Genomic DNA, 22,618 nt, shown 5'->3' on the forward strand with positions numbered 1-22,618 from the left:
CACAGATATTCTTTACATCACTGATACCAGGAATACAGACATACACCAACTCCAAGTGACTACAGATCACCCGCTGGGAGCTGATGGTAACAATAAATTTGACAGTGAATGGATTCAACGCCATAAAGGAAGATCTCAGAGCAATAAGGTTGGTGGCGCTCCAGAATAGGTACGTTCTGGATCTCCTCATAGCAATGGAAGGAGGAGTTTGCGCAAAGATCGGGAGTTCATGTTGCACCTTCATACCAGCTAACAACAAGGATAACGGGACTCTCTCAGACGCAGTTGCACAATTGGCACAAATGCATGCCAAGATGGAAGATGAAGCACGCAGATCAGGTAAAGACAAGAGTTGGTTGGCATACATATGGTCGTGGACGCCATCATGACTGTCAGATGGACTGAAGGTGATAGCTGGAGCACTAGTGCTGGGAGTGGCATCAGTATATGGAGTGAAGATATGTATTGGAAGGTGCAAGAAAACAGCAGAAGAGGCAATGGTAATGCAGATCCTGGTGGACGGGAACATAGGAGGAGCAATGGATGAAATTGTGAGAGAAAGAGACAGATTAAGGGAGAACATTGCAATGTGTGACTTCTTCCTGACAGAAACAATAAAGTTGTATAACCCCCATGATCTGCGGAAGTATGAAGGGAAGTGGGTTTGGTGCAACCCTGAGGGAGTGTGCTGTTACATGTACTGGTCCTTTGATGATCACACAAACTATTATGGACCCCTCGGAGGATTGACAAAGATATGGCGGCCAAGGGAAGATGAGTGGTTCTTTCGAGATGTGGTCAACAAGTCGACCAAAGGGGGGACTGAAGAGGGACAGTCAAATACTGCCCCTGCTTCTCCTCCCACCAGAGGCACGGACCGTAAGAAGGACCGAAGGAGCCATGAGCGCTTGTACCATTTTGGATGATTCCCAGTGCCCCCATAATAAACAAATACATGGAAAGGTAGCCACTCAGTCAACCCTATAGCCCAAGAGCAGTACAAACGTTGGCCAAGGTGAATGAGGAGCCTCTGGATGCCATTAAGGACACTTCAATTGACAGCCTAGCCTAAAAGCACCAAAAAGCTGTGCTACAAAGTCGTTAGAGACACCATGACATAGCAGAGTTAGACATAAAGCACACATGCCATCCACACATCGGGACACACTCACACACCCAAATACATGAAGAACACATGCGTACAATTCTATAAGCTAGAGGATGGATACCTATACATACTGTATGCACGTTTATTATTTTGTCATTAGCTTGACCAGAGCAATGCAGAAACCGCAAGAAGCAAGAGATCCAGTGCAAAAGCTTGCAGATGGTCATACGGAAACAATCCTATGGAACTGCAGAAGTACCTGAGGGACCTGACAGTGCCATATACAACTAACCTATGGATACTATAGAATCGCACATAAAAGTTAGACGCCATACCATGGCTTAAGAAAATTTCAGTTGGTCACACCGTCTCAGCAAAGGCTGAGCTGAGCTGAATTCAGCGTGAACAAGAGAGCAACCGGGTGGGACTGGGCCTGCTGCCAAGGCCACCGTGAAGCTGACATTCCTTTCCCTGAACTGCAGTAACACCTGCACAGTACATGTGAATAAATCAGAGTAATTCAGAGCTCCCCAAGCCCAAACACGGTCTCTGAGCCTGTGACCGGCAGAGCTGATGATGAACTGAAACTAGCAGCTGGGAAAGCAGAGCAGTTTCACGCAGCCAGCCCATGGCTCACAACAAAGTTGTTACAGAAGAAGCTGAGTGTGCATGATGAGAATGAGCACTCTCAAAGGCATTGGTGCTACACTCGTTACAACACAGACACATAGTTATTTTTTTAAGTTCTTTTTTTAAATTCTTTTATTGGTTTTATGCAGACATCCATTGAAAGCAAAATAAACCTTTGACAATTTAATTCTCTAAATTACATCATGCCATCATCATTCATTTTTATCTTTGCTAAAAAAAACATCAACGTTTCCAAAAAGAGCTAATCAATAAAAATGGAGGAAGGAAGATAGCAAAGAAAGAAAAGAAGGTGAAAGAAACAAGGTGTATGAGGAGGCTCTACCTATTATGAGTAAGCATTGTTCAAAAGGAACTCAAAAACTCTGCTCATTCCCGTTAACCTTCAAGGGCAGATAACCACTGGCCAGGTGTATCCTTCCAGGATTTCCACTGATACCCCTAGCCTCTTTATCCGTTCCAAATCCTTTCTCACCCTTCTCCCTCCTTCCTAAGAATAAAACAACAATTTCCAATACTGCCAGCGTCATACAACCCTTTCCCCTATCAAAGCCAAATCCCACCATTTCTCAGTTGATAGTGACCTCATTTTCACCAGATAATCTCCCAGATAGGCAGTTCTGATCTCAATGAAGATACAACATTCAGTTACTAAGTGAAAGAGGGTTTCAACCTGGTCTTTTTCGCCACAATATCTACAGAGTGTCCCGTCAGTCCCTATTTGGTTTCTCTTTAGCTGCAATTCACTTGTGGGCATGATATTCAAACGGCATCTCAGGAGTACATCTCTGTAGAAGGGCGACAGGAATTTCAGGAGATACACTGGCATATCATTTCGGCATTTCTTCTCTTTCCACCAGTTATAATTCGGGGAGACTCTACCTCTGGCATCACTGTCTGAATCCAGTCTTCTCTCTCTAACATTCGCTTACTTTAAGGGGATTGACTCTCAATGTCTCAATCTCAATTTCGTGGTGTTGTAGGACCTTCAATATTTTGACACCCCACTCCTTCACAATTTTATCCTCCTGCTCTATTTTGGCTTTATAAATAGCAAATGGGGGTTCCCCGTCTTTTGTCATACATTTGCGGTACAATGAAATAGACTTCCATTGAACTATGGATGTCATTGATTGTAGTCGCAGTTCATAACGAATGAGCTCCACCGGCAGTGAGTTTGGTAATTTCAACATTCTACGTCAAAACAGCCCCTCCAATACTGTCCAAACCTTCCATGCAAGATTTAATAAGGATTCAGCCCCATAAGTCAGTACTTGGACCACCTTCTGTCTGTAGAAGGTGGTAACAGGAATGAGAGAAAAACCTCCATATCTCCTATGGATTGCTATTCCTTGACTTATTAGTATTTTCAGTTTGTCCCTTAGATAAATTAGATGACCACTTTCATTGATATGATTGTTAATCAGCAATCCCAAGTAAACAATAGAGTCAGCAATTTCAAGGGGACAGTCCTCAACCTTCCACACAAAAGGTTTCTTTCTTTTCTTACCCGCCGACGACATAACCAATACATGTGATTTTTTGACGTTCATTTTAAGGCCATTTACTCCAAGATATTCATTTAATGCAGTTATTCGTTGCTGGAGGTCTATGGCAGTTGAATCAAGGAAGACTATGTCGTCGGCATAGAGAAGCCATGGGAGCTCACAATTATTCAATTTCGGTGGAAACACTCGAGCACTTGTCTGTGACTGCCCCTGGTCCAAGATATAAAGGCTAAACAACAAAGGGGCCAGACTTGTTTGACCCTACACAAAGTGTAAATCTTTCTAGACATCCTTCCACTTGAGCCCAACAGTATCTGTATAGACACATAGTTGTTCTTTTTAAATTGAAAGGGTACACTCCGAGCTGAGAACCGACTTCGGTCCCAGGCCTGGGGGCGACAGCTCTAGCCATTCACATCATAGGACCCTAGGGGTGGGTAGCAATGGACAAGAACCAATGGTAAGACCTTGACACTGCAACATTGTAGAGGTAGCATTTTTCGGGGATGGTCCTGGCCTGACATCTGAAATGGGAGAACCAATGAACTAACCCATATACAGTCCACTCTAGGTGGACTACCACTCAATGCCCAATCCACATGTCCAATAGGTTTGCTGGAGAAGGGCCCAGGTTATGGCGTCATTGTGATGCGTTTTTGCTTAAAAACTGGCCTGCAAGCCAGAGTTCACTGAGACGTTGTTCTGGTCCCTGTTGGTTTGGTTGTACTAAACCACAGTTTGAACTTGCTGTCTGTCTGGGCCTGCGTTCCTTTTGGAAAAGGAAGGAGTTAGGCCTTCCATGAGTTCTGAGTCCGCAAACTCCTAGTAGCCCTCCTGCCTACCTCAGAGTTTATTCTAACAAAGCGGACACGAAAAACAACAGATGATCTTAGTGTTTGATCCTGCGGTCTGTCCCTCTGTGCCAAGACTCCGGCGATGTATGTTAATCCAAAATGGCGCCTCGCAAACAAGAACGGCCTCGGACTACCGCAAGATCCTGCTAGTCCCTTGTGGAGATGACACAGGGCCTGGGTGTTCCCGGCCTGCCGCATCCACCCACCTGGGAAAATTGACACGGTGTTAGATGCAACACGATAAGGAGAATGCCAGTAGCAGTGCGGAAGACGGCGCCAGCGTGCCCCTGCACTGTTCAGGGTGCTGGCATACTGATGCTCAGAAAAAGGCACAGGTGAGGGACAGCTAAAAGTGGCTAATGTGGGCATTTGCACCAGTATATACACCCCGTAATTGAAGCGGCACACGCGGCTGGGATCCTGATAAGCTACATACATTAGCAGACAATGTTTGCAAATAGACGGTTGTCATGTAAGCCGCTCATATTAACACCCCTCCCACCTTGCTACCATGTCAGCTGTTAATTGAAAGCTATTTCTGTGTAGAAGTGGGAAAACAGACTGCTTAAGGATTGTAGAAGCACCAACACTGAATACATGCAGTACTACACCAGGCGGGATCAGTAATAAGGTAGCAGTTCGCCTCCTGCACTGTGGGTCCCAACAAGCGCATATCAAAGTAAAGTACTGAACATCAGAGTGTCTGGATTGCCCAAGAAGGGCTCCAAGATTGCTGCGCTCCATTTAGTATCCCACCACAAAAGTGTGTGATGGCAGTGGAACCTGAGGACACTGTACAGCAGTAAGTGTGCAATACCAGCCTAGCACAGGCCTGGTTGGGGGGGACTTTGTCATTGTCGTGTATGGGACAAGCGGTTGCCCACAGTAGCAGTCGGGTGCTCCCGCTGCGACGGAGTGCGGTTTGGCAGGGTACTACTTCAGACAGTGCATATAGCACATGCAAGACTGTGATCATGAGGTGGAAAGTGGATTGGCTGGGATCGGCGTAGATGAGTAGCAACCCCAAACCAGTATAGTTGAGCATAACTAATTGAGGTTCTTATACTTGGACTGCATGGTAAATGCACCAAATTATCCAGAGAGCCAAGGTGCATGGAACACAACCATATAGATGCCTGCTTGTAAAACACCCACCTTCCAAATGCCTTCCAAGGCAGCCAAGAGCAAGGCCAAACAAACTACAATTGTGACATACACGAAAACCTCAATGGCTGCTGCTCCCGAGGGGATAGCGTCCCCACCGCCCCAAGTGCCAACGAAAGAACAAAATGAGGGTGAACTGAAAATCCTACTGGCCATCGCAGCTTTAAAATCCTTGCTAGAATCTAAGATGGACACCGTCAGCATTGATGTCGGTCTCCTACGACAGGATGTACGGGCGTTAGCCGACAGAACTGGGACGCTGAAGAAACAAGTTATGGAAAACACATCAAATATGAAAACAACATTGGTAGACATGAAGACGCTACAGCAACAGTTGGAAAATTTGGAAAACATAGCTGAAGATGCAGAAGGTAGGGCCCAGAGAAATAATCTCAGAATCATTAGTCTACCGGAGGGCGAGGAAAGTACCGATCCCACAACATACATAGAGAATATGTCGTTACAAGAAATAGGGCCTGGCAACCTGACCCAAGGCTTTACAGTAGAACTCGCGCACAGGTCGTTAATCAAGAAACCTCCACCAGGAGCTCCCCCAAGACCGATAATAGCCAAGATAATATTGGCATTTTTTAGATCTGCGCCACTGTACAGAGAGCATCGGCAAAACTAGGGGCGGACCCGGACCACATTCTACAAGTTCAGAGGCGCAGAATGCAATTTGGTTCAGCGAAAGAGTGACTCAGAAAAAAAAACAACCTTAAATATAAGTTGATACACCCAGCACGCCTGAAAGTCATATATAAAGGCTGTACCCTCTTTTTTGATATGCCTGAAAATACGCACAAATGGATGGATGCAGAGAAATTGGCACCAATACAGGAATGATACCCTCATAAAAAGGATGTGCTCAGACCCACTCATATTTTCAAGGTGGTTCCCCTGTGGGCAGACACAGGCCGAAGGTTTTTACTTACTCAGTATACCAGGGTACTAGGGGCCACCACGTGATATGTTTGACCAACCTCGATAACATACGGCTTGGGACTCATACTCTGGCGCAATGATGTTACAGGGAAGCAGGAACAAACTTGTAGTGACTTTCTTGCTCAGTGGAGAGCAGTGACACTGTGTGGCTTCCACCCCATTGTACCCTCTCCTTTGGGATACTAGTTGTATAGTATCCACCTGCTGCACACCGGCCACCACAAACTTGGACTGGGCGGTGCTGGTGCGAATGACAGGAACGCCTGAGCATGCTAAGTATAGCTGGGCGACAGTTGGGGGTTGGGATCAGGTTGGGGGGGTATGTTTTATGGGGTTACTTGCACAGCCTCCGGTTGCATCCAAAATAGAGGTGAAAAATGCACAACAAGATGATGCTTGTACCTAATGTATCACTTGCTTAGGTTATGCCTCCTGCTACTGTGACACATATGGTTCTCCCAAACTACCACAGATGATGGGAGGCCTTAGACTGATAATCTGGAATGTCTGGGGTCTAAACAATTATATCAATAGAAATAGGGTGATGACATATTTACACAGACACAAAGTTGACATAGCATTGCTACAAGAAACACATCTCACCAAAGATAAACAAAATACACTAACTAATAAATGGAGTGGTAAAACAATGGGATCAACTTATTCAACATACCCTTTCGAATACTAAAGACAAATTACCGACAATGAGTATAGGATGATCCTAGTGCATGGATTTCTAGAAAATAAAGAAATATATATCATTAACACAAAGTAATAAAGTTACGCCCTATTCAACTGCGCTTGTATTGTAGTCTCATCAAAATTATAATGTGAAGTCTTTATGAATTCACTAGATATTTGATTGTAACAAACTAATAATAGAATAGATTCTTGAGTTTGATATCTTCAAAATGTGTACAATATGCACGAATTGTCACAGCCAAAGCCAACACGTGTTTCGACCACCGGTCCTCGTCAAGGCTAACAATTGACTTGAATTGACTTGAATCCCAACCCTAATATAAATGTTGTTCAGTACTTCTGTTGAGTGATCCTATCTATTGGTGGTGTCCCGTAAGGAGTGACGTATCTCCTATTGATCTTCATACGATTTCATGATTTATTGATGAATAAAACATCTTTCTTTTAGCTGAAGGATAAATCCTTGAATGAATTAACAAAATGGCCTGTAAGGAATCACTTGTAAAGCATGTCGCGTTTTTCTTGTTAACACGTATGGCCCGAACCATGATGCTTTGGCCTTCTTTAGATCATTGTATTCTAGGGTAAGCCAATACAGAAATTGCACGATAATATGGGGTGGAGACTTCAACTGTACCACAGATCCATTGCTTGACAGATCTGATAATACATTTACACACTCCAGACACCACCCAAAACGTTAAACACCCTGTTAATAGACATTTGGCAGGGACTGCACTTAAACTCGAGAGGTTACTCACACTACTCTGCCCCACACAACGCACACACTAGAATAGACTATTTCTCTGCGGGGCAGAGAATGTCATTGAATTAACCAAAGCAGAATATACAGCACACATTTTATCAGATCATGCCTTGCTCCTGATTGCGTGGCAGGCTGTTCCCCCTAGGGCGTGCATCCCGACTTGGAGGCTGAGAGGATAATCTCTGCAAGATGGGAAACTTAGAAAACACGAAAACCAAAACAGCTTATTGCTAAGCAGTAAGCCCGGATGCACTCCTAAGGAACCGTAGTTCAATTCTTTGGGTCCTGCCTAATAGGCAGAGATAAGTCCAATGTAGTCTTATTCATGCATTCATAAAGAATATATATACACCATATTTAAACCTAGAAGTCTATACTGAAGATTAACCTCCAAATAAGACAGCATTCACAATGATTCCTAGAAAAATGGGACATTTTAATTGTCCATTCTCTGTTAAACACAATTAAAGTTTCAAAACAAAATTTCAAAGAAAAAGTCATACATTACATAATAACAAGGTGAAAGCAAATCAATGCACAGTATGTGTTCACAAAGTAAATCACTGCACAGTATGTATTCACAACAATATACACTTAATTCATTGTTACATTAGTAGTGGCAAATTGAGTTTTCCTTAATTATAAAGGACAATCTCCAATCTGAAGCCCTCTTTTTCTTGCAGATATTAGCAATTAACCGACGCGTTTCGGATCAAGGGATCCATCTTCAGGGTAGGGGCTTCACTCTTAGGGTAAATCTTGTGAAATATAACGTGAAAACTTATTTATCAAGGTGCTTGTCCTATAAAGAATTAGAGAGGGGCATTATTGTTGGTGAGATGCAAAAAGGAGCTGAGAAGTAATGGCTAAAGCGCCGGGCGAGGTAAATGTTACTAACCTCTAGCAGAGGGAAGCAGTGTCACAACTCTGACCTATTCAAAAACAGAAGGTGTGGGAATGTCAATATCTCACATACATAAAAATATTCAGAACACAAACGACAAAATGACAGTGGATGACAGAACCAATCACTCACCCAGTCCAGAACCGGAAAGTACTTTAGACTGGGACGCGGCAAGGAGCGGCTGGGGAGACCCTAGGTAAGGATACTAGTGTCAAGACCATTCGAATTGAAAGCGTAACTCATATTAATGCTGAAACCCAAAAGGGAGGTATCTATCAGACCTGTAGTCACAGTTAGAAATCCTTACCCAAAGGACGGGGAATCATGGACAGCGACCGCCTCCAGCAACAAGCCAAGCTCGACTGCGAGTGGCGTTCCTTGTTGTCAAGGGAGCCCCACGCATGCGCCTGTGGGCAGAGGCATGGTCGGCCATCTTAGTGTGGGCATTGTGTGCGTCACAGCGTTATCATAGTACCGGCAGACGCTACTGGGCGTCAAAGCGTAAGTAAACCCATACGGAGCGAATCGAAAGTAAAATTACCAGTAAAAATGTACCCTGTCACAATGCCCTGGGCCGTGACAGAAGAGTTAAAGGTGTAAATGATGCATGTGGAAGCCCACAGCGACCAGAGGTGGAGCACAAAGTGCCCCAATCTCACATCCAATTCGAGAGACAATATGAGCGGAAGTTCACCGATTGCTAACTCGTGACCTCAATCGAGGTAATTAAAGTGCATAGAATGCAAGTGGGGGCTCCAGGCAAAATTCCCCAAAAAGGGGGGGCACGCTGGGCGCCCCCATCTTGCATACAACTTAAAGATTGTAATTAGGATGTTTAAAAAGGGGGGGCTCAAGAAGAAATGCTCCATTGCTGATGAAAAACGTGATTGTTCTGGCAAAAGGGTAAAAGGGCAAAATGCCTCAGTCGAGGTAAACAATCCATTGGGATAGAGGTAAAAGTGAAGTCTGTCACAGTTTTAAAATTCATCTTTCAAGAACAGTATGTCTACAATTGACAACATCCGTATGTTACATACACCCTACTGGGAGGGTTCATGTTTACAGAGTCTGAATCACATGCTGATACACCAAATCAAAGAGGTCCTATGTCCTATCATAGAATATTGATTGCATGGACAATCCACAGTAAATACATCAATCGAACCGTTGTGTGTTAACTACTAGCCAGCAATTTAACAGGTTTTTGAATGGTGATTTATAGTCAGTACATATAAGTGCCTCTTGCAAGTAGCCTGGCTAACCTTACAAAAAGCGATGTACAGAAAGCAATATACAAAAGACAATGGGCCTCATTACGACCCAGGCGGTAAGTTACCGCCTGGGCCGTGACTTTACCACCATGGCGTAAACTATGTTTACGCCATGGTGGTTGGCGGACTTACCGCCCCATTCCGACCTTGGCGGGGCGGTAAGTCCCCAAACCCCATTTACCCTTCCCCATTCCCATTTTTGCCCCATAGGGCATAATGGGAGTGGGGAAGGCGTTAATTACGCCGCCGTAAATTACGGTGGCGTAATTAACTCCATGGTCCCTTAGCGCCATGGATTTTAACACCTGCTAAAAGCAGGTGTTAAGTCCGCCATGGCGCTAAGGGACCTCGTACTCAGGCGGTAAGGGTCGGCGCTGTTTACGCCGCCGTTAAACCCTTACCGCCTGGGTCGTAATGAGGCCCAATATATAAAGAAACATCCCAAAGCACTGTACATAGATATATAGATACCAATTGAACATTCAATAATTACAGTGTACATTCTGTACAGTTTCTCTAAGACCTATGGTACTCAAGAAGAGGCCTCTATACGGGAGAAAGAGTCTCTATGTGGGTACCGTCTAGTAGGAAAGTTACAGATAACACATTAGGTCAAATTCCAAATTCATACCACGAGGGTGTAAAGAGTCCAAAAGTTCTATCCACAAAATTTCACGTTGTGCTAGCTTACGTTGCAGATCACCTCCTCTCCTCCCTGGTGCTACTTGTTCAAGAATGACACACTTTAGTTGTGCCACTGTATGTCTTGCCTCTGCAAAGTGAACTGAGACCGGTGATTTCAGACTTTTGGTACGTATGTTAGACTTATGCTCAGTCCATCTTGTTTTGGCTTTTCTAGTGGTCATACCTATATAATAGAGATCACAGGGGCATTTAAGTGCATAGATTACATTCTGCGCGGCACAGGTACAAGAGTGTCTTAACTGTATTTGTTTGCCTGAGTGCGGATGCGTAATATAATTGCCTTTTCTGATGTTCCCGCAATGTTGGCAGTTGTAACAAGGTATTGTCCCCTTATATTGGGATGTGGTATTTGGCACAGAAATTTCAACCTTCACTAAACTCTTGCGTAGCGACTTGCTGTTTCTATAGGCAAACGTGGGAAGTTCAGGAAACAGATGTTCTAGCTGGGGGTCCAACTGCATCATTGGCAGTTTTTTTTGATAATTTTCTTGATTTTATTGCTCTGTACTGAGTAGGTGGTAACATACACAAGAGGTTCTCCAGACTTTGTTGGTTTGGGCACCAATAAAGTTTCCCGATTGGTATTCCTAACTTTCCTTGCTATGTTTGAAATAAGCGCTGGATCGTCTCGCTGTAAATTTTGTTTCAATGTATTCGCTTGTCGTTCATATTCCACCGTGTCCGAGATATTCCTTCTATATCTTAAGAATTGACTCAGAGGGACACTGTCAATGGTACGTTTTGGATGGAAGCTAGTCGCGAGTTAGAGACGGTTCCTATCTGTTTGTTTAGTATATATCCTGGTTTCCAATTTGGCTTCAGAGACATAGATTTCTACATCCAGAAAATGGATGAAAGTAGTGCTAGTTGGGGTAGTGAATTTAATCCGAGGGTTCATGCCATTCATCATTGTGAAGAAATCATCTAGTTCATCACGGGGTCCAGTCCATATACCAAAGACATCGTCTATGTATCTGACAAAAAGTGATAAATGTCTCACCCATCTTGGCGACGAAAGGACATGCTCATGGTCTAAGTAATGCATAAAGGCGTTGGCATAGCATGGTGCCATAGCCGCCCCCATGCTAGTTCCCGATGTTTGAATAAAATATCGGTCCTGGAACCTGAAAGAATTGTTGTTAAGGACTAGTTTCAAGAGTGTAAGGACAAACAGTCGATCTCCTTGGCATTTGTCCGATCTTAGAATGAGCCATTCTATTGCTTCTAGTCCGGCTTCATGAGCAATGTTTGTGTACAGGGATGTCACGTCCATCGTGAACATTATATCTCTTCCATCGACATACTGTACATTTTTTAATTGTTGTAGGAAGTGCATTGTGTCCTTTACGTACGTAGATGTTTCTTGGACTAGTGGTTGCAGTATTTTGTCCAGATATTGTCCCAAAGGTTCAAGGATACTGTTCGTTGCTGCTATAATTGGACGTCCCGGCGGTTTCAACAGTCTTTTATGTATCTTAGGTAAAATGTAAATTACTGGCATAATCGGGTGTTCATTTTCAAGAAAACGTCTTGTTTTATCTGAAATAACGTCATTTTCCTCTGCTTCATCCAAAACTCTTTTGATTAATGCTTTCACTGTTTCTGTTGGATTCATAGGTACCTCAAGGTATGTCTCTTCGTCACTGAGTTGGCGTTCAATTTCATCCAAGTAGTCCTGTTTGTTCATCAGTACCAATGCTCCACCCTTATCGGCTGGTTTAAAGATAATTTCCTTGTTATTGAGAAGATTTTTCAAAGTCTGACGTTCAATTCTCGAGAAGTTCCCTTGTGTGTCTAATTGGAACCGTATCTTCTTGAACTCATCCAAAACAGTCTTCTCGAAGGTAGACAATATATGGTTTTGTACAGATGGGTTAAAGCTGCTTTTGGGACTAAGTTCCAAGTACTTATGTTGTTCTTTTTCTACATTTTCATCTTCCAAAGAGTTAAAGAAAACTTTAAGCTTAAGCTTTCTCATCAGTTTGAAAAAATCAATTTGTTCTTTTAGCAAGGTGCTGTTATTCTTGGGAACAAAAGATAAACCCTTCCTCAGTACTTGTGTCTCCATTTTTGAAAGTTGATATGATGAAACTTAGAAAACACCTCAGAGAAGGCATCATTAGTTAGTTAGTTTGAACACAGCACTGGTAGTGTCACATCAGCGAGCACACTCTGGGAAGCCTTTTAAGTAGTAATTAGAGGAGAAGCTATATCTAAGTCAGGGGGATACAAGCCGAAATCACCAAAGATTTGTTTAAGGCAAAAAGCGAACTGGAAGTAATAGAACAAGGGGCAGGGAATTGAACACTTGCCCCTCAGACACTACCAAACTGAGACTAGAATGCTAAAAGCACTGGGATAGCCTAGGCAAACTAAATTACAAGAAATACATAGAACAACAACACGCAGAGGGAGATAAGTCAGGTAGGTTACTAGCCTGGCTTTATAAGGGGGTCAGTAAACAGGACATGATTTGCTCTATTACTAGCAACGATGGTGCACTATGCACCACACAATTGAACATAAAAAAGACCTTCTTCGAGTACTAGAATTCTTTGTATAAAGACACATCCAATGTACAACACTCCCGAACTCGTGGAAGCCCTGGCCCAGATCAAACTTCCATGCTTGGACACCTCAAATGCGGAACTATTGGAGGCCCCCATCACTAATGAAGAATTAGTAGCCACAATAAAGGAGTTGCCGATAGGCAAATCCTACGGCGCAGACGGGCTGCCAAGCAAATTTTATAAAGGATTTGTAGGAGAATTGACACCCCATTACTAGACATGTTGAACGGGGCATATGAGGCAGGATCTCTACCGATATCGTTGAGAGAATCCATAATTACACCTCTCCTCAAGCCAAATAAACCTTCCACAGAATGTAGTTCATATAGGCCACTGTCTCTACTAAACCAAGACAGCACAATACTTACTGCACTGCTAGCAAATAGACTCAAGAAGGTGATAACTGACCTAATCCACCTACACCAAACAGGATGCGTACCAGGTAGAAATACAACATGGAACCTACGTAGGCTGCATCACATCATAGATTGCAACAACTCTAGCACTAATCCTTACACAGAAGCATCCCTAGATGATGTCAAAGCATTTGACTCTGTTAGATGGACATGGTTACAGGCCACCTTGCAGCAATTCAGTATTTGACCTAGATACATCATATGGGTACAATTGTTATATAGCAAACCTGCTGCTAGAGTCAAAATGGGTTGCCAGGTTTCAGAAAAATGGGAACTAGAAAAACACATTAGCTAGGGATGCCCCCTGTCCCTTATGCATTTCATATCAGCCCTCGAACCAATCGCAGCATTCCTTTGGAAAGAATATAAGGAGGTGGGCATAACGATAAATGGCACATGTCACCTGATATCTATGTATGCAGATAACATGTATGCAGATATATACAAAAGCCCAAAACCAACTTACAATATATACTGGAGATTCTCGACCGATTCGTAGAACTCGCAGGCATTACGGTCAGTCACAAGAATTCTTGCTTGCTCCCTTTGGAGGGGAAAGAGGAAAGCTAGAAGACACATTACCCACACTAGCAATACATTGGAACACAGACATATTCACATTTCTGGGTATCAACATTTACCACAACCCTCAGGTGGAACCCACCCAAAACACACAACAAGCACTGGTAGGGATAGGGAGGTCTATGTACTTCTGGGCACGATTGCCCCTCTTGCTTATGAGCAGAGCCACGCTACTGAAGATGGTGGTCCTTCCTAGATTGCTACACGTTTTCACCAATGTCATGCATAAAATACCCAAAATCCTCTTTACGGAGCTGGACACGACATGTATAATATTCTTATGGCAGAATAAGAGGTGTAGGCTGGCCTTATCCATGCTCCACAGACCATATGGAGGAGGTAGAATCAGGGTGCCCAAATTTTGAACTACACCTTATAGCTAGCCAACTAAAATTTGTCACAGGTTGGTTGTCGGTTGAACTGACATTAGATACCTCGCTGTTACAATCAATCAGAAAACCCTTGTTGAAAGAAGTGCTGTTGATACATAACTCTCACCCCCCACACCTACTGGTCCTAGGCAAACTTATGGAACACAGCCGTAAAATACTCGAGATAAGGACCCCCTTCTCCCCACAGATCCCATTAGTATCTTTGACGGCAGGCAAACAACAAACACGGTCAAACATACGAAAGTACTGGGAGCCCAGTGGGATTTCGACTGTTGGTGATTTGTTCACAGAGGGTGCATTAACAGGCTTGTTGTCTCTTATAGAACAAAGAGGCATACATAGAAGTGAATATATATTACACAACACAATGCTTAGTATACTCAAGCAAAAATGGCCGGCATTGGGCGACCAAGTCGACTCAAGTAACATGGTGGACACTATGCATGATGTATCAGAGGGAGGGCATGTTGTTTCCCGGTTATATGAACTGTTTCTTTATAAGCATCTTGCATTTGGGCTGAGCGCGCGGCAAACATAGGAAAACGATTTAGGAAAGACTTTCACAGACGCCGGTTGGCTACAAGGGCTCTCCTATCACAAACGGGTATCTAGAAATGCAAAATTGCAACTGATACAATTATATATCACACATAGAGTGTACCTAACACCCGAAAGATGTTGTTGTACAGTTCAGTTGTACAGCGCTCTCCTAAAAGTATGCTAAAAAACGCCATTATGTTACACACGTTCTGGTCCTGCCCTAGAATACAAAAGTATTGGAATGTGATAGCACACAAATTGTCTGATGCAGGCGTGACGTTAAATGTTGAATCCCCCTGAGCTTGTCTAGTGGAAGTGTTTACACGATCAAGAACCGTGAGACATATTTGTAAATTGAAAGACCTAGCCTATGTATTAGCACACAAGGAATAACAATGGGGTGGAAATCTCATAAGAGCCCTGTAGAGGAGCAATGGTGGTGAGATATGCATAAATGGACGATGGCAGAAACTTCGGTCTGGCAAAAAGCAACCCAGGTGGGTCAGACGGAAGGCAGAACAGACATTGAATCCCGGAGGCTATTGATACAGGATGTGTTTGCAACTACAGAAGTACATCGAGAGATGAGTTCCTGTAAGTAGGAACAATTATGACAACTACAGCATAATGTGACCATCGCCCTAATACCAGTAGCAACACAGATGAAGATACATGGGAGCAGGAGGGGGCTGTGCAAGGGATACTTGCTGGGATATGGCGGGGTTTGTTGGGAAGTATGGGAAAGATTCTAGATGTAAGCATACATTATGTGCGATGAATAAGAGAGTATATATTGTCATAAACAAATAATAAAAATTGTTGTCACGATTCCTGCCCCCAGCCCCCCGGCATATCAGGCTGGAGACAGGTCACAATCACCTAGTCGGCCCCTAAGGGCCTCTCCATCTCCCCAGAGACCTACTTGGACTCAGACTTGGCGCCTTTGGCACCAAGCTCACACACAGTCCTGAGATCCACTTAGCATTGGACTTGCAATGTATTATGGGCCAATGGATGCCCCCATGTAATTCAGTTCCTTGAACTGGATGAGCAGTCTAGTCTTTCGGGTGTGGCTCAGCCCAGGGATACCTGGGATACCTACAGACTATTTAAACCACGCCTGGCCTGAGAAGCATGCTTTGCGTTTCTCTGCACCTGCAGCGTGACACTCACCGTGCTCGGATCTCCTAAAGAGGCCCACTTCTTTCTTCAGCGCCAGAGCACCTGCAACAACAAGAACATCGTTACCAACACTCACCTTGAAGAGCATCCAACTTCTGTCTGGCTCTTCCCAGTCTTGCGGATTCTTACGGCAGAGTCATCTCCATCTCGGCACGCCGCACCCTACGAAAAGGGGAGTAGAATAGAAGAAAAGACGTTAGTAAGCATTCAGCAATACTTAGCTCTCTCGAATTTGCAAAGAGAGTTTGATCCTTACCTGAACTCCCGTCGATCGGACAATTTCTGCTCCGGAGCATTCCGCCGATCTGAAAAAGGGGAAAAGACACATCAGGTTAGCGCAAAAACATTTAAGAGGCGCCGCACATCGCGCTTACTCACCGCCGCTCATCTCCTCAGCTCGCTTCCATGCTGGGTTACTGCGGCACCTAAAAGGACACGGAAAAGGCGAACATTGGTTGGTGCGAAGGAAGCCAATAAGCATCACGCTCCGCACTCCTACTTACCTCAGCAGCGCGTTGCCATCCTCAAGACCTTCACCACCTAAGGGAAGAAAGACACAGTATTAAAGGGACCAGAGCCATCAGAACTTTCGTAAGGCTCATTCCACTTACTGGCCGGGCTGAAGTCACAACAAGCCCCGCCTGCCGGGCCCATGCCAGTGAAGCAACTAGGCACCCTCCAGCCCGCATCACCCAACGCACCCCTGCACCGAAGGCAGGACGGAGAGCGTCCCACATCAAAAAACAAGGTGAGGAGAGAACCGGGGGAAGGTTGGGACCCACGGAAGAAGGGGGGTCAGGCAAGCAAGACTAATAGGGAATTGACCTCTGGTAATCCTGTGTTTCAGGCCCAGCGCTTGGTTGAGCAAAGTCCAGGGAAGCGTTCGAAGTGGTTGGAAGTCCGGACCGGCTGAGTGGCGCCCCCGTGGATATCAGGTGAGCATTACAGAACGCAAAGCCGCATACCAAAAATCCACCTGGGCCTCATGGAAATGTCAGAAACCGACCAGTTAGCCCAAATGTTGGGGCAGTTACGCTCCGAAGTGCACGCAGCCGGGCAGGAGACCAACACCCTGAGGAGAGAGTTGATAGTTGCTAAAGAGCGAACTGATGACCTAAGCCGACAACTTCTCCAGTCGCAAGCGGGACTTGCACCATTGCCGGGAAACGTGCCTACAACGCCAGTACCATCAGCCAGCCCTGTTCAGATAACCCTTCCTGAGGCAGTTCCCTTGGCGCCACCGTAGCGATTCACTGGGAATCCTAAGAAATATGCCACTTTTATGAACCAGTGCCATCTGCACTTCCTTTGCAGGCCCGGGGCCTTTTCCAAATGACCAATCACGGGTGGCATTTGACCGGAAGTGCTGCAGACTGGTCAGTACCATTTGTGACTCAAGACGATCCTCTGTTACATGATTTCAGGAAATGGAAAAACTTTTCGCCAGTAGTACTCGTGGACAGGCTCTAGACAATGAACTTCTATCCCTTTGTCAAGGGAACCAAGACCTATTGACATACATCGCCACGTTCAATAGACTTGTGGTTGAAGCTGAATGGCCTGCAGAGAAGAGAACCACATTATTTCATAGGGGTTTGCAGGGAGAGCTAAAGGATGTCCTCGCACAAGTATTGGACCCCCCTCAAGACTGCGCAGAATGTATTAACCTTGTGGTTCAGCTAGATCAAAGATTGCAAGACCGAAGAGCAGATCGAACCAGACCCAACTCTCGCCCTATTTATGTGCGTTCAAGGGACAATGTTTCTCGATCAACAGAAGGCTCAGGGTAACCAATGCAGATTGGAGGCGTCAGATCCCCCTTGATTAAGGCGGAAAAAGATAAGAGGAGGCAACAGCAATTATGTTTGTACTGTGGAAAATCGGGTCACTTTTTCAAGGAGTGCCCAGTGAAGCCACCGAGAAGGATAGTAGGAGCTACGGACAAGAAAGACCCCACCAAGGAGTCGGAAAACTGCCCAGCCCGACAAGTTTAGGGGTCCACTTGTCGAGCGAAGAAAGTGAACTACAGACCTCCCATTTTGCACTACCTGTGATCCTGATCAATCACCAACAATCATCGTGGATGCATGCGCGTGGCTAACTAGCCATGGAGTAGGACGTGCCTGGAAGAGCTGCTCCTGAGGATCTGACATTGATCCGGAAAATCACGCCAAGAAAACGACTCATGTTCCTTGGAAATTAAAGCATGTACGTGGGAACAGATGCCCTGCACTCACTGAAAATGGCAAACAGATCGATTGGAGGAACGAGCAGGAAAGAGGCTTTTTAGATTGCAGCCGCACCGAAATGATGCATCACAAAATGGCGGACAACAAAGGGAATGAGTCCGCGATCATGGAATAAACAGCATAGACCTGGGCGGCAGAGGCTGGAGAGGAGGATCGTTGTTTGGTGACTGAGCGGAGCCTGGTTTGCGAGCCTGTGAAGGTGTGGATGGTATTCGCTCCGCCGAGCCCATTCCAGGACATTGGGCGTCGGAACGCTTTGCAGCGTGGACACAGTGGCTCCATTCGGCGAGCCCCAGCAGATAACGGCAACGGAGCGCCTGATGTGAGCGGGATGCACCAGTCAGCAACATAAGTAGCAACGCGCTGGTGCCGGCTGCGCTGCAACATTGTCATCACTACAAAGGTTGGTGAGGGATCCGCGCTGCGCGAGTAAAGCCAGAGCGCATCACATCACATAGTGCTGCTGTTGCACAGACGGCACCGAGTCTGTGCCGGCGAAGCAGAACCATTGTTTCCATGACCCAAGGGTGGTGAAAGAGCCGCGCTGGGAGAGGGGAGCCAGCGCGGATAGCGGGACACATCTCTGCTGCAATTTGCATACGGGAACCGGCACAGGACTGCATATACTGCTTCCCTGCAACCATATCAGAGGGTATCATTGCCTCACAGGAGACAAGTGCCATAGTGGTGCCTGAAGGATACGGGTGCATGTCGCCAGTAACTTGCAGAGGTGGAAAGAGAGAAAAGCCTCCCTGATCTGCTTGGGGACACATGCCCAGGCAGTTAAGTTAGCGTTGGGCATCTCACGAAGGAAATGGGGTTCACACACTGAAGTCTGTCATGCAGGAATTATGGGCTGTGTAAACATGGATATAATGGCCTCTGGAAAGAGCAATATCTAGCTCTGTTTGAGCAAGTCCTGGACTACTGCATACGCCGAGCAAAGGAGCAACTTAACGCATATGAACACATACTGCGGCCCTTTGAGGGTAACGCCCCCAGGCCTGGACTGTCCTCGTGGTGGCACGACAGAACGAAGAGACTGAACTGGCACACCAAGAATAAGCTAAGACTAGACATACAGACAGGATTGCAGGATGTCGGTGAAAGGAGCTAAGGCTAAGAGTAAGCAACCCACGATGCAAGCTTTCGCCAAGATGCAGCAGACTCCTACTGCATCGGCACGAAGTGCCGCATCTGCAACTGTAGAAGAAACTCAGGCAACAGAAAGCCACTTGATCCTAACGGCTATAACAGAGTTGAAAGACTCATGGTGGATAACAATGGAGGACCTACGTACTTCCCTGGAGTCCAAAATAGATGCAGTAGGAATACAGGTCACCCTGCTGCGACAAGATGTCAGAGTGCTGGCAGACAGAACGAGTAGTCTTGAAAGTGCGGTGAAAACTAACACAGAAACCTGCACCAGCAACGCAAAGGACGTCCACATACTAAAACAGCAGGTGGCTAACCTTGAGAACCGGGCAGAGGAGACGGAACAACATCCACGTGGTCGGCCTGGTTGGAGGGGGAAGAAGTCCAGGACCCCATGGACTATGTGGAGAATATGATCCTGCAAGAAATAGGGGTCGACAAACTCTCACAAGGATTTACAGTGGAGCGAGCACATAGGGCCCTGATGATGAAACCGCGGCCCGGGGCCCCCCCTCGAGCTATAATCGCAAAGATTCTGAACTACAAAGACAGGGAGAAGATCTTGGAGTACTTTCGTAAAGGTGGAACGATAGAGAGAGCATCGGCGACCGTCACAGCGTATCCTGACTATACAATGCTAGTGCAGAGACAGCGTTACAACTATGTGGCGATCAAGAGAAGACTAATAATAAAAATAATAATAATTATTATTTTTATTATTAGTCTTCTCTTGATCGCCACATAGTTGTAATGCTGTCCCTGCACTAGCATTGTATAGTCACTATGCACAGCTGGAATCAAATATATGCTTTTGTATCCTGCGAAGTTAAAAGTCTTGCATAAAAGCAGAGTGTTCTTCCTTGACACCCCAGAGGAAGCAGCGGCATGGTTGGACTTACAGGGCTGCCCGGAACAAGAGGAGGAGCAGGCCCACGAGAAGCACGATAAGTGATGGGGATATTTCATGCATAATGAAACGATACATCGAGGGATATCCCAACAGAGACTATGGTATAGATAACAGTAGAAGGGTACAGACGGCTAACGCCGAAACCACATTGTGATACGTTTGCATTTGTTGGACTTGTTGGACTAGAATATAGAGTATAAAGCACATAAGTAAATTTGGTAGTATTGGGCGTGGTGAATTTGAAACGAATAGGAGCAGCAGGACGAAAGCACCCTACCCCCCGAGACGTAGTAGTAAGACAGCCATTAGGGCGACTTTACCCTGCTGAGCTATGAGTACAGGCTATTGCCAGAAAGGGCTAGATGCGGGGGTGCCTGAGATCCAGGGATGGAGCTGGGCAACAGTTGGGGGCGTGTTTTTTGTTAAGGGGGCAAGGGAGAAGGGGAGGGCAAGGGAAGCTGGGGAAGAGTTGGGGAGTGTGATGGGGCTGGGAAGGGAGGAGGGTGGGAGAGGGTGGGAAGTTGGGGTAGAGTTAGCAGTTGGGAGCCGTTTGTATTGGGGAACAAGCCTACATAAAATGAGGGAATATCTGAGATCCGATGGAACTGGAGGGTACCTGGAGAAGGAAGGGAGAGACCCAAATATGCTATGGGATACCTTAAAGTAGTCACCTGGAATGTGAGAGGGCTCAATAGCTACTTAAAAAGAAATAAAGTTATGATGTATTTGCGCAGGCAGAAAGTAGACATAGCCCTGTTGCAAGAGATGCACCTGACAAAAGAAAAATTGGAGGTGGTCCGGAAGAAGTGGAGAGGGACTGTGGTGTGGGCAACATACTCGGCGTATGCTAGGGGGTAATCACCTGGGTGGCACTGCATGTACCGTTTCAACTATTGCAATCTACGGTGGAGACAAATGGGAGGATGGTAATATTAAAGGGATTGGTAGAAAACAAGGAGATATGTGTGATTAACACCTATTCCCCGAACCAGGATACGGCGGCATACTTCAGAACCCTATATAGCAAACTCAGCGCAAGCCTGGGAGAGGCAGTGATTTGGGGAGGAGATTTTATTTGCGTAATAGACCCAAGGATAGATAGATCAGACTCCAAAATAGATAGACCGACCCCAGCAGCTAGGATACTGAAGTCCTTGATAACAGACTTCGGGCTGGAGGACGCATGGAGAGCACACTATCCGCAAGATCGCCAATATTCACATTATTCAGCCCCCCAGAATCTACACACTAGATTAGACTATGTGTTCATCATGCATGCGCTGATGACAGAGATAGCACAGGTAGAATACAAGGCGAGGGTCCTATCGGACCATTTGCCGCTTATACTGACATGGCAGTATCAACCTCCGAAAGCGAAAATACCGACATGGCGTCTCAGAGCGGAAGCGCTAAAGGACAACATCTTCAGAGAAGACATGAGGGAGGAAATAATAAGCTACTTCGAGATCAATACAGGTAGTGTCAAGTCGGCGGGGGTTCTTTGGGAAGCCTTTAAAGTAGTGGTGAGAGGGATAGCAATAGCCAAGTCCAAGGGACTACAAGGAGGGATCGTAGCAGACTTACAAGTAGCGAAAAGGGAGCTAGAAGAGGCGTTGAAAGGGGGAGGTGGCACCAAAGATGATAATGAAGCAATACTTAGATTACAACAGAAATGCGCGGGATATTGGGAAAGGCTGTGCAATCTAAACTATAAAAAATACATGGAGAGACAGCATGAGGGGGGAGATAAACCGGGGAGAGTTCTGGCATGGTTATACAAAAATGAGACTCCCAGACCAGTGATCAGGACGACAGTGAAAGAAAATGGGAGTATAGCAGATACCCATAAGGATGTGAATCTAGAATTTGCAAATTATTAACATGACCTGTATGGGGACGCAGAGGAAAGTGATAATAATGCAATAAGCAAAATCTTAGAGGATATAGGATTGCCGTAGATTAGCTCTGAAGAACGGGAAGAGCTTGACGTGCCAATCACTCTAGAGGAATTGGAAGAAGTGGGGAGGCAGCTACCCACTTGTAAGAC

The sequence above is a fragment of the Ambystoma mexicanum genome, chromosome 6q (assembly GCF_040938575.1).
Source record: "Ambystoma mexicanum isolate Mex_15411 chromosome 6q, UKY_AmexF1_1, whole genome shotgun sequence".
NCBI lineage: Eukaryota > Metazoa > Chordata > Amphibia > Caudata > Ambystomatidae > Ambystoma > Ambystoma mexicanum.